Source organism: Rutidosis leptorrhynchoides, chromosome 10 (genome assembly GCF_046630445.1).
Source record: "Rutidosis leptorrhynchoides isolate AG116_Rl617_1_P2 chromosome 10, CSIRO_AGI_Rlap_v1, whole genome shotgun sequence".
Taxonomy (NCBI): Eukaryota; Viridiplantae; Streptophyta; class Magnoliopsida; order Asterales; family Asteraceae; genus Rutidosis; species Rutidosis leptorrhynchoides.
Genome location: NC_092342.1, coordinates 37,668,259 through 37,676,787, shown reverse-complemented (window position 1 = coordinate 37,676,787; position 8,529 = coordinate 37,668,259). Strand labels below are relative to the sequence as shown.

At 37.4% G+C, this 8,529-nt stretch overlaps 1 non-coding gene across 1 annotated transcript; it reads right to left on the bottom strand.

The window, feature by feature from the left end:
* Nucleotides 1-776: 776 nt before the first annotated feature.
* On the bottom strand, nucleotides 777-882 carry LOC139873709 (small nucleolar RNA R71). Its single transcript, XR_011767435.1, has one exon. It is a non-coding gene; the product is annotated as a small nucleolar RNA R71 (small nucleolar RNA).
* Between the last annotated feature and the right edge of the window lie 7,647 nt (nucleotides 883-8,529).

The window sequence follows — 8,529 nt, the reverse complement described above, 5'->3', positions numbered from 1 at the left end:
TTTAGTTTTAATTTGTTAGTTTATTTTGTTCTTAGTTTATTCTTGCTTGAATCGGTGCGTTTAATCAGTTGTTAGTTGTGATTTTGTAGTTTGCAGGTAGTTTATGCCAGATACTCGTTCATCAAACGCAGAGTTATTTTCGCCTTATCCGAAACCAGAAAGAGTATTTTGGAGTAGTAATATGGATGAGTCCTCTGAATCTGACACGCTGGATTCAGAAACTAATATTCCTACTGCACCATCAACTGGCAACCCTGTGCTTAATTTGGACAGTTTTACCGATTCGGTTGTGTTTGAAACTCGAGAATCACCGGTTGATCAACCACCACCAGTGGTAATTAATACTCGAATTTTACCTGAGCTTCCAGTTATACCTGAGGTTCTAGTTGTTAATCAAATGGCTTAACAAGGTCAGACTATGGCAGAAAAGATGAAGGCCTCCCGAGTAGGCCAGGGTCACGCGATTAGAGTTCCAGAAGTTAGGCATGAGTGTGAGATTAAAGGCCCAATTATCAGTATGATTATGTCGAAATGTCAGTTTGGAGGGGAACCACAAGAGGATGCTAATGAGCATATTCATATTTTTCTGTAGATTTGTGGGTTGTTCAAGTTCACTGATGTACACGATCATGTCATTTATTTTAAGCTTTTCCCATGGTCTTTGAAGGGGGAAGCTAGAGTTTGGTTAGACAGTTTACCTAAAGGTACGATCGAGGATTGGAATACTTTGATGGAAAAGTTCTTGATCAAATACTTCCCGGCATCCAAAGCTACTCAACTTCAGCAAGAGATTTCTCAGTTTCATCAAAAGCCTAACGAGACTCTTTATGACGCTTGGAATCGCTTCAGCCGATTGTTGCAATCTTATCCTCAACACAGGTTAGATACTTTTGCTAAGGTACAAACCTTTTAAGGGATGTGTCATTAGTACTCGTATTACTATTGATCAAGCAGCCGGAGGAAGTCTCATGAACAAAACTGAAGAAGAGGCATATGAGATAATTGAGAAGCAAGCAGAGTATTCACATGAGTGGCATGAGGATAATGATTTAGGTCGTTCTTCTTCTTTAGATGCAGTCGCCGGTGCTTACGATGATTTTGCTTCCATTAATGCTAAGTTAGATAAGTTTGGAAGACACTTAGAAAAGGTGGACAAAGACATCCATGGGATGATGGTTGGTTGTGAATTCTGTGGTGACTTTCATTTGGGTAAAGATTGTGATGCGGGGTTGACTATGAACCAGAAAGAAGAGATCAATTTTATTATTCAACAGAACAACAATCAGTTTCAAGGACGAGCTTAGTTTAACAGAAATTTCAACAATCCTTATAATCCTTAAGGTAATCAGGGTTCGAGGTTCCAGCCGGGATCTAGTGGAGAATTTCAACAGCAAGCTCCCGGATATTTTCAAAAGCCCCATGCTGAAGAGAAAAAATCTAATCTTGAAGCTATGATAGAAAAGCTTGTGGTATCTCAAACTCAGCTTGTTACTACTGCTACCTAAAACAATGAGAAGAATGATCAAATGTTTCAAAATCAACAAGCCGCTATTCAGAATTTAGAGAAACAAATTGGTCAGCTTACTAATCAGAGTAATGAGAGGAAACCGGGGGAGTTACCGAGTAAAACATATACTAACTCGAAGAATGGGCACGTTAATGCTATCACCACCCGAAGTGGTTTAGCATATGATTCACCGAGGAAGCCTGACAAGTATGATTTGCAGGTTCTGTTAGCTAAGGATAGTGAGCCGATTGTTGTAAGTGAACTGGAGGGGGAAAAGGAGCCTGAACATGTAATTGAGAAGGTTGTCAAGATACCGGAAACCGTTGCTACTAAACCGGTAGTTAAAGAGTATCAACCACCGCTCCCATTCCCAAGGAAGCAGAGATTGGAGAAGCTAGAGGCAGAAAAGTCCAAGTTCATGGATTTGATTAAAAAAGTTAACATAAATATGCCTTTTATTGATGTGATTGCAAGTATGCCAAAGTATGCAAGGTTTCTTAAGGATTTGCTAACTAACAGGAAGAATCTGGAGAACGTGTCTTCAGTCAGTTTGAATGCCGCATGCTCAGCGGTAGTTGCAAATAAGCTTCCCGAGAAGCTTGAGGATCCTGGGAGTTTCACCATTCCTTGTTTACTTGGTAATTTAGACTGTGTGATGGCTTTGGCAGATTTAGGGGCTAGCATCAATTTGATGCCTTATTCTATTTATCTAAAGCTAGACCCCGGGGAGTTAAAACCCACTTGTATGGCTATTTAGCTAGCTAACCGCTCTATTAAATTCCCTCGTGGAATCATAGAGAATATGCTAGTTAAGATCGGGTCGTTGGTTTTCCCGGCCGATTTCGTGGTTTTGGATATGGAAGTGGACCAAAAGATTCCACTTATTTTGGGTCGGCCATTTTTTAATACTGCTAGATATATCATCGATGTTTATGGCCAAAAGTTGACCCTTAGGATAGATGACTTGAGTGCAACATTCTTAATCGACCATGCTTTAAAATACCCTGCGTACACTGATGATACATGTTATTTTCTTAACACTGTGGATGTCCAGTCTGAGGTTTTGCAGGAATTCTCAGAGTTATAGGGTTCAGTAGAATGCTCTTTGGTTGAAATTGATGAGGAGTTGTAGGTTGAGGAGGTGGATATTTTGACCGACTTGATGGAAAACGGCTATGAGCCGACTGAGGATGAGTTCAAAGAACTCGATCATGATGCTGATTACCGGAGCAAGTCTTCAATTGAAAAACCTCGTGAGTTAGAATTGAAGCCACTTTCAGATCATTTGGAATACGCTTATTTGCAGGAGGAATCTAAGCTCCCGGTATTTATTTCTTCTTCTCTTACTACAGGATAGAAAACTAAGCTTGTAACCATACTAAAGGCCCATAAACCGGCCATTGCATGGAAAATTCATGACATCAAGGGTATCAGTCCCTCCTATTGCACCCACAAAATCTTAATGGAGGATAACTCTAAACCTGTGGTGCAACGTCAAAGGAGGTTGAACCCTCACATGCAGGATGTCGTGAAGAAAGAGATCATTAAGCTCCTCGATGCAGTTCTTATTTACCCGATTTCTGACAGTCCGTGGATAAGCCCGGTACACTGTGTACCTAAGAAAGGTGGTATGAATGTTACTTCCAATGATAAAAATGAGTTAATTTCCACTCGGACTGTCACGGGATGCCATGTTTGTATTGATTACCGAAAGTTGAACGATGCCACACACAAAGACCACTTCCCGTTATCTTTCATGGACCAAATGCTAGAGAGGTTAACGGGAAACAGCTTTTATTGTTTTCTTGATGGTTTTTCGGGCTATTTCCAAATTCCTATCTCGCCCGAGGACCAAGAGAAAACTACCTTCACGTGCCCGTATGGCACATTCTCATACCGTCGCATGCCCTTTGGCCTTTGTAACGCTCCTGCCACTTTTCAAAGGTACATGATGGCCATATTCCATGATATGATAGAAGATTGCATGGAGGTGTTCATGGATGAATTTTCGGTCTTCGGTGACACTTTCGATTCATGCCTTCTTAACTTAGAAAGGATGTTGGTAAGGTGTGAGAAATCCAATCTTGTGTTCAACTGGGAAAAGTGCCATTTCATGGTACAAGAGGGCATCATCCTCGGGCACAAGATTTCTAAGAATGGTATTGAGGTGGATACCGTGAAGGTAACTGCTATTAAAAACCTTCCACCCCCTACCGATGTCAAGGGTGTTTAGAGTTTTCTTGGGCACGTCGGTTTTTTACCGGCGGTTCATTAAGGATTTTTCCAAAATCGCTAACCTGATGAACAAACTCCTCGAAAAGGACACTCCTTGGAACTTCTCCAAAGAATGCTAAAAGGTATTCGAACTTCTTAAGGGGAAACTCATCAATGCACCTATCATAATTGCTTCGAATTGGTCCCTTCTGTTCGAGCTTATGTGTGATGCATCCGATTTTGTTGTTGGCGCTGTTTTGGGCCAAAGGGTCGAGAAACATTTATGACCCATCTATTATGAAAGCAAAACCTTGCAAGGAGCACAGTTAAATTACACTACCACTGAAAAGGAGCTCCTTGCGGTGGTCTATTCATTTGATAAGTTCCGGTCCTACTTAGTCTTATCTAATACTATTGTTTCGACTGACCATTCTACTCTAATGTACCTCTTTTCAAAACCGGATGCAAAACCTCGATTGCTTAGATGGAATGCAAGAATTCAATATCGAGATTCGGGATAAGAAGGGTGCTGAAAATCTTGCGGCCGACCACTTGTCTAGACTCGAGAATCCAAATCTCGAAGTCCTTCATGAGTCGAGTATTCATGAAGACTTTCCCGACGAGTATCTCATGAAGATGGACAAAGTGGACGAGCCATGGTATGTGGATATAGCTAATTATCTTGTTGGGGGATTCTTGGAGAAAGAGTGGTCACTTCAAAAGAGGAAGAAATTCTTCAGTAACCTTAAACACTATTTCTGGGAAGATCCTTATCTTTTTCGTTGTTGTCCGGATGGAGTCATTCGAAGGTGCGTTTTCGGTGAGGAATGCACTCGTATTTTGTTGGAGTGCCATCGTGGCCTTACGGGTGGACATTTTGGTCCCTAAATCACGGGGAAGAACGTGTATAAGGCCGGTTTTTATTGGCCTAGTATTTTTAAGGATGCCCATGCTGTTTGTAACTCATGTGACGCTTGTCAACGGGCCAGACAAATCACCAAACGTGACGAAATGCCTCAACAAAGCATCCAAGTATGCGAGGTGTTTGACGTTTGGGGTATTGATTTCATGGGCCCATTTTCAAAATCCCATAACTATCTATACAAACTCGTTACAATCGATTACGTTTCTAAATGGGTGGAGGCAAAGCCTCTCCCTACTAACGATGCACGAGTTGTAATCACGTTCTTGATGGGGCTTTTTGCCCATTTTGGTACTCCGAAGGCCCTCATTAGTGATAGGGGCACCCACTTATGCAATGCGCAAATGGAGAAGGTTTTGAAATGATATGGAGTATTTCATAAGATTTCTACCTCCTATCACCCTCAAACTAGTGGGAAAATTGAAAACACCAATCGGTCTCTTAAACGAATTCTTGAAAAGCTTGTTGGTTCGAATCCAAAGGAATGGTCCAACAAACTCGATGAAGCATTGTGGGCGTTTCGTATCACCTACAAGACTTCTATCGGGACCACTCCTTTTCACTTGGTTAATGGCAAATCATGTCATCTCTCGTTAGAGATTGAGCACAAAGCAAATTGGGCTCTTAGGACATGCAATCTTGATTATCATGAAGCGGGTCGGCTTCGGTTGACCCAATTGAATGAATTAGATGAGTTGAGGCAAGATGCCCATGAGAACTCACTCATCTATAAGGAAAAGACGAAGAGGTGGCATGACAATCGGATCAAAGGTTCGAAAGAATTTAAGGAAGGCGACCGTGTCCTTCTTTATAATTCGCGTTTCAAATTGTCACCGAAAAAGCTTAAGTCCCGTTGGTCGGGACCGTTCGTCGTTAGGAAGGTGTACCCATGTGGTACGGTGGAATTCTTTGATTCGAATGGTGAAGGTTTCAAAGTGAATAGCCACCGGGTCAAACACTACGTGGATGGTCCCCTAGTAATCGAAGAAGAGGTTAACCTCGACTTCGATCCGAAAAATTATTAATTTGAGGGACGAGTCGAGTGAACGACTCGGAAATAAAAATCACGTTTGTTGTATTTGTAGTGACCCGAACTTTTCCATGTTTATATATATATTAAACGAAATTGTTATCTACATGATTAAGTGTTTTCAACATGTTAAGCAATCAAACTTGTTAAGACTTGATTAATTGAAATAGGTTTCATATAGATAATTGACCACCCAAGTTGACCGGTGATTCACGAACGTTAAAACTTGTAAAAACTATATGATGACATATATATGGATATATATATATATAGTTAACATGATATTATGATAAGTAAACATATCATTAAGTATATTAACAATGAACTACATATGTAAAAACAAGACTACTAACTTAATGTTTTTTTTAAACGAGACATATATGTAACGATTATCGTTGTAAAGACATTTAATGTATATATATATATATATCATATTAAGAGATATTCATACATGATAATATCATGATAATATAATAATTTAAAATCTCATTTGATATTATAAACATTGGGTTAACAACATTTAACAAGATCGTTAACCTAAAGGTTTCAAAACAACACTTACATGTAACGACTAACGATGACTTAACGACTCAGTTAAAATGTATATACATGTAGTGTTTTAATATGTATTTATACACTTTTGAAAGACTTCCATACACTTATCAAAATACTTCTACTTAACAAAAATGCTTACAATTACATCCTCGTTCAGTTTCATCAACAATTCTACTCGTATGCACCCGTATTCGTACTCGTACAATACACAACTTTTAGATGTATGTACTATTGGTATATACACTCCAATGATCAGCTCTTAGCAGCCCATGTAAGTCACCTAACACATGTGGGAATCATCATTTGGCAACTAGCATGAAATATCTCATAAAATTACAAAAATATGAGTAATCATTCATGACTTATTTACATGAAAACAAAATTACATATCCTTTATATCTAATCCATACACCAATGACCAAAAACACCTACAAACACTTTCATTCTTCAATTTTCTTCATCTAATTGATCTCTCTCAAGTTCTATCTTCAAGTTCTAAGTGTTCTTCATAAATTCCAAAAGTTCTAGTTTCATAAAATCAAGAATACTTCCAAGATTGCAAGTTTACTTCCAAGTTTTCTAAATCCATTCCAAGTAATCATCCAAGATCAAGAAACCTTTGTTACTTACAGTAGGTTATCTTTCTAATACAAGGTAATAATCATATATATATATATATATATATATATATATATATATATATATATATATATATATATATATATATATATATATATACAAACTTTAATTCAATTTCTATAACTATAACAATCTTATTTCGAGTGAAAATCATACTTGAAATTGTTTTCGTGTCATGATTCTGCTTCAAGAACTTTCAAGCCATCCAAGGATCCTTTGAAGCTAGATCTATTTTTCTCATTTCCAGTAGGTTTATCCAAGGAACTTTAGGTAGTAATGATGTTCATAACATCATTCTATTCATACATATAAAGCTATCTTATTCGAAGGTTTAAACTTGTAATCACTAGAATATAGTTTAGTTAATTCTAAACTTGTTCGCAAATAAAAGTTAATCCTTCTAACTTGACTTTTAAAATCAACTAAACACATGTTCTATATCTATATGATATGCTAACTTAATGATTTAAAACCTGGAAACACGAAAAACACCGTAAAACCGGATCTACGCCGTCGTAGTAACACCGCGGGCTGTTTTGGGTTAGTTAATTAAAAACTATGATAAACTTTGATTTAAAATTTGTTATTCTGGGAAAATTATTTTTATTATGAACATGAAACTATATCCAAAAATTATGGTTAAACTCAAAGTGGAAGTATGTTTTCTAAAATGGTCATCTAGACGTTGTTCTTTCGACTGAAATGACTACCTTTATAAAAATGACTTGTAACTTATTTTTAAGACTATAAACCTATACTTTTTCTGTTTAGATTCATAAAATAGAGTTCAATATGAAACCATAGCAATTTGATTCACTCAAAACGGATTTAAAATGAAGAAGTTATGGGTAAAACAAAATTGGATAATTTTTCTCATTTTAGCTACGTGAAAATTGGTAAAAAATCTATTCCAACCATAACTTAATCAACTTGTATTGTATATTATGTAATCTTGAGATACCATAGACACGTATACAATGTTTCGACCTATCATGTCGACACATCTATATATATTTCGGAACAACCATAGACACTCTATATGTGAATGTTGGAGTTAGCTATACAGGGTTGAGGTTGATTCCAAAATATATATAGTTTGAGTTGTGATCAATACTGAGATACGTATACACTGGGTCGTGGATTGATTCAAGATAATATTTATCGATTTATTTCTGTACATCTAACTGTGGATAACTAGTTGTAGGTTACTAACGAGGACAGCTGACTTAATAAACTTAAAACATCAAAATATATTAAAAGTGTTGTAAATATATTTTGAACATACTTTGATATATATGTATATATTGTTATAGGTTCGTGAATCAACCAGTGGCCAAGTCTTACTTCCCGACGAAGTAAAAATCTGTGAAAGTGAGTTATAGTCCCACTTTTAAAATATAATATTTATGGGATGAGAATACATGCAGGTTTTATAAATGATTTACAAAATAGACACAAGTACGTGAAACAACATTCTATGGTTGAATTATCGAAATCGAATATGCCCCTTTTTATTAAGTCTGGTAATCTAAGAATTAGGGAACAGACACCCTAATTGACGCGAATCCTAAAGATAGATCTATTGGGCCTAACAAACCCCATCCAAAGTACCGGATGCTTTAGTACTTCGAAATTTATATCATGTCCGATGGAGGATCCCGG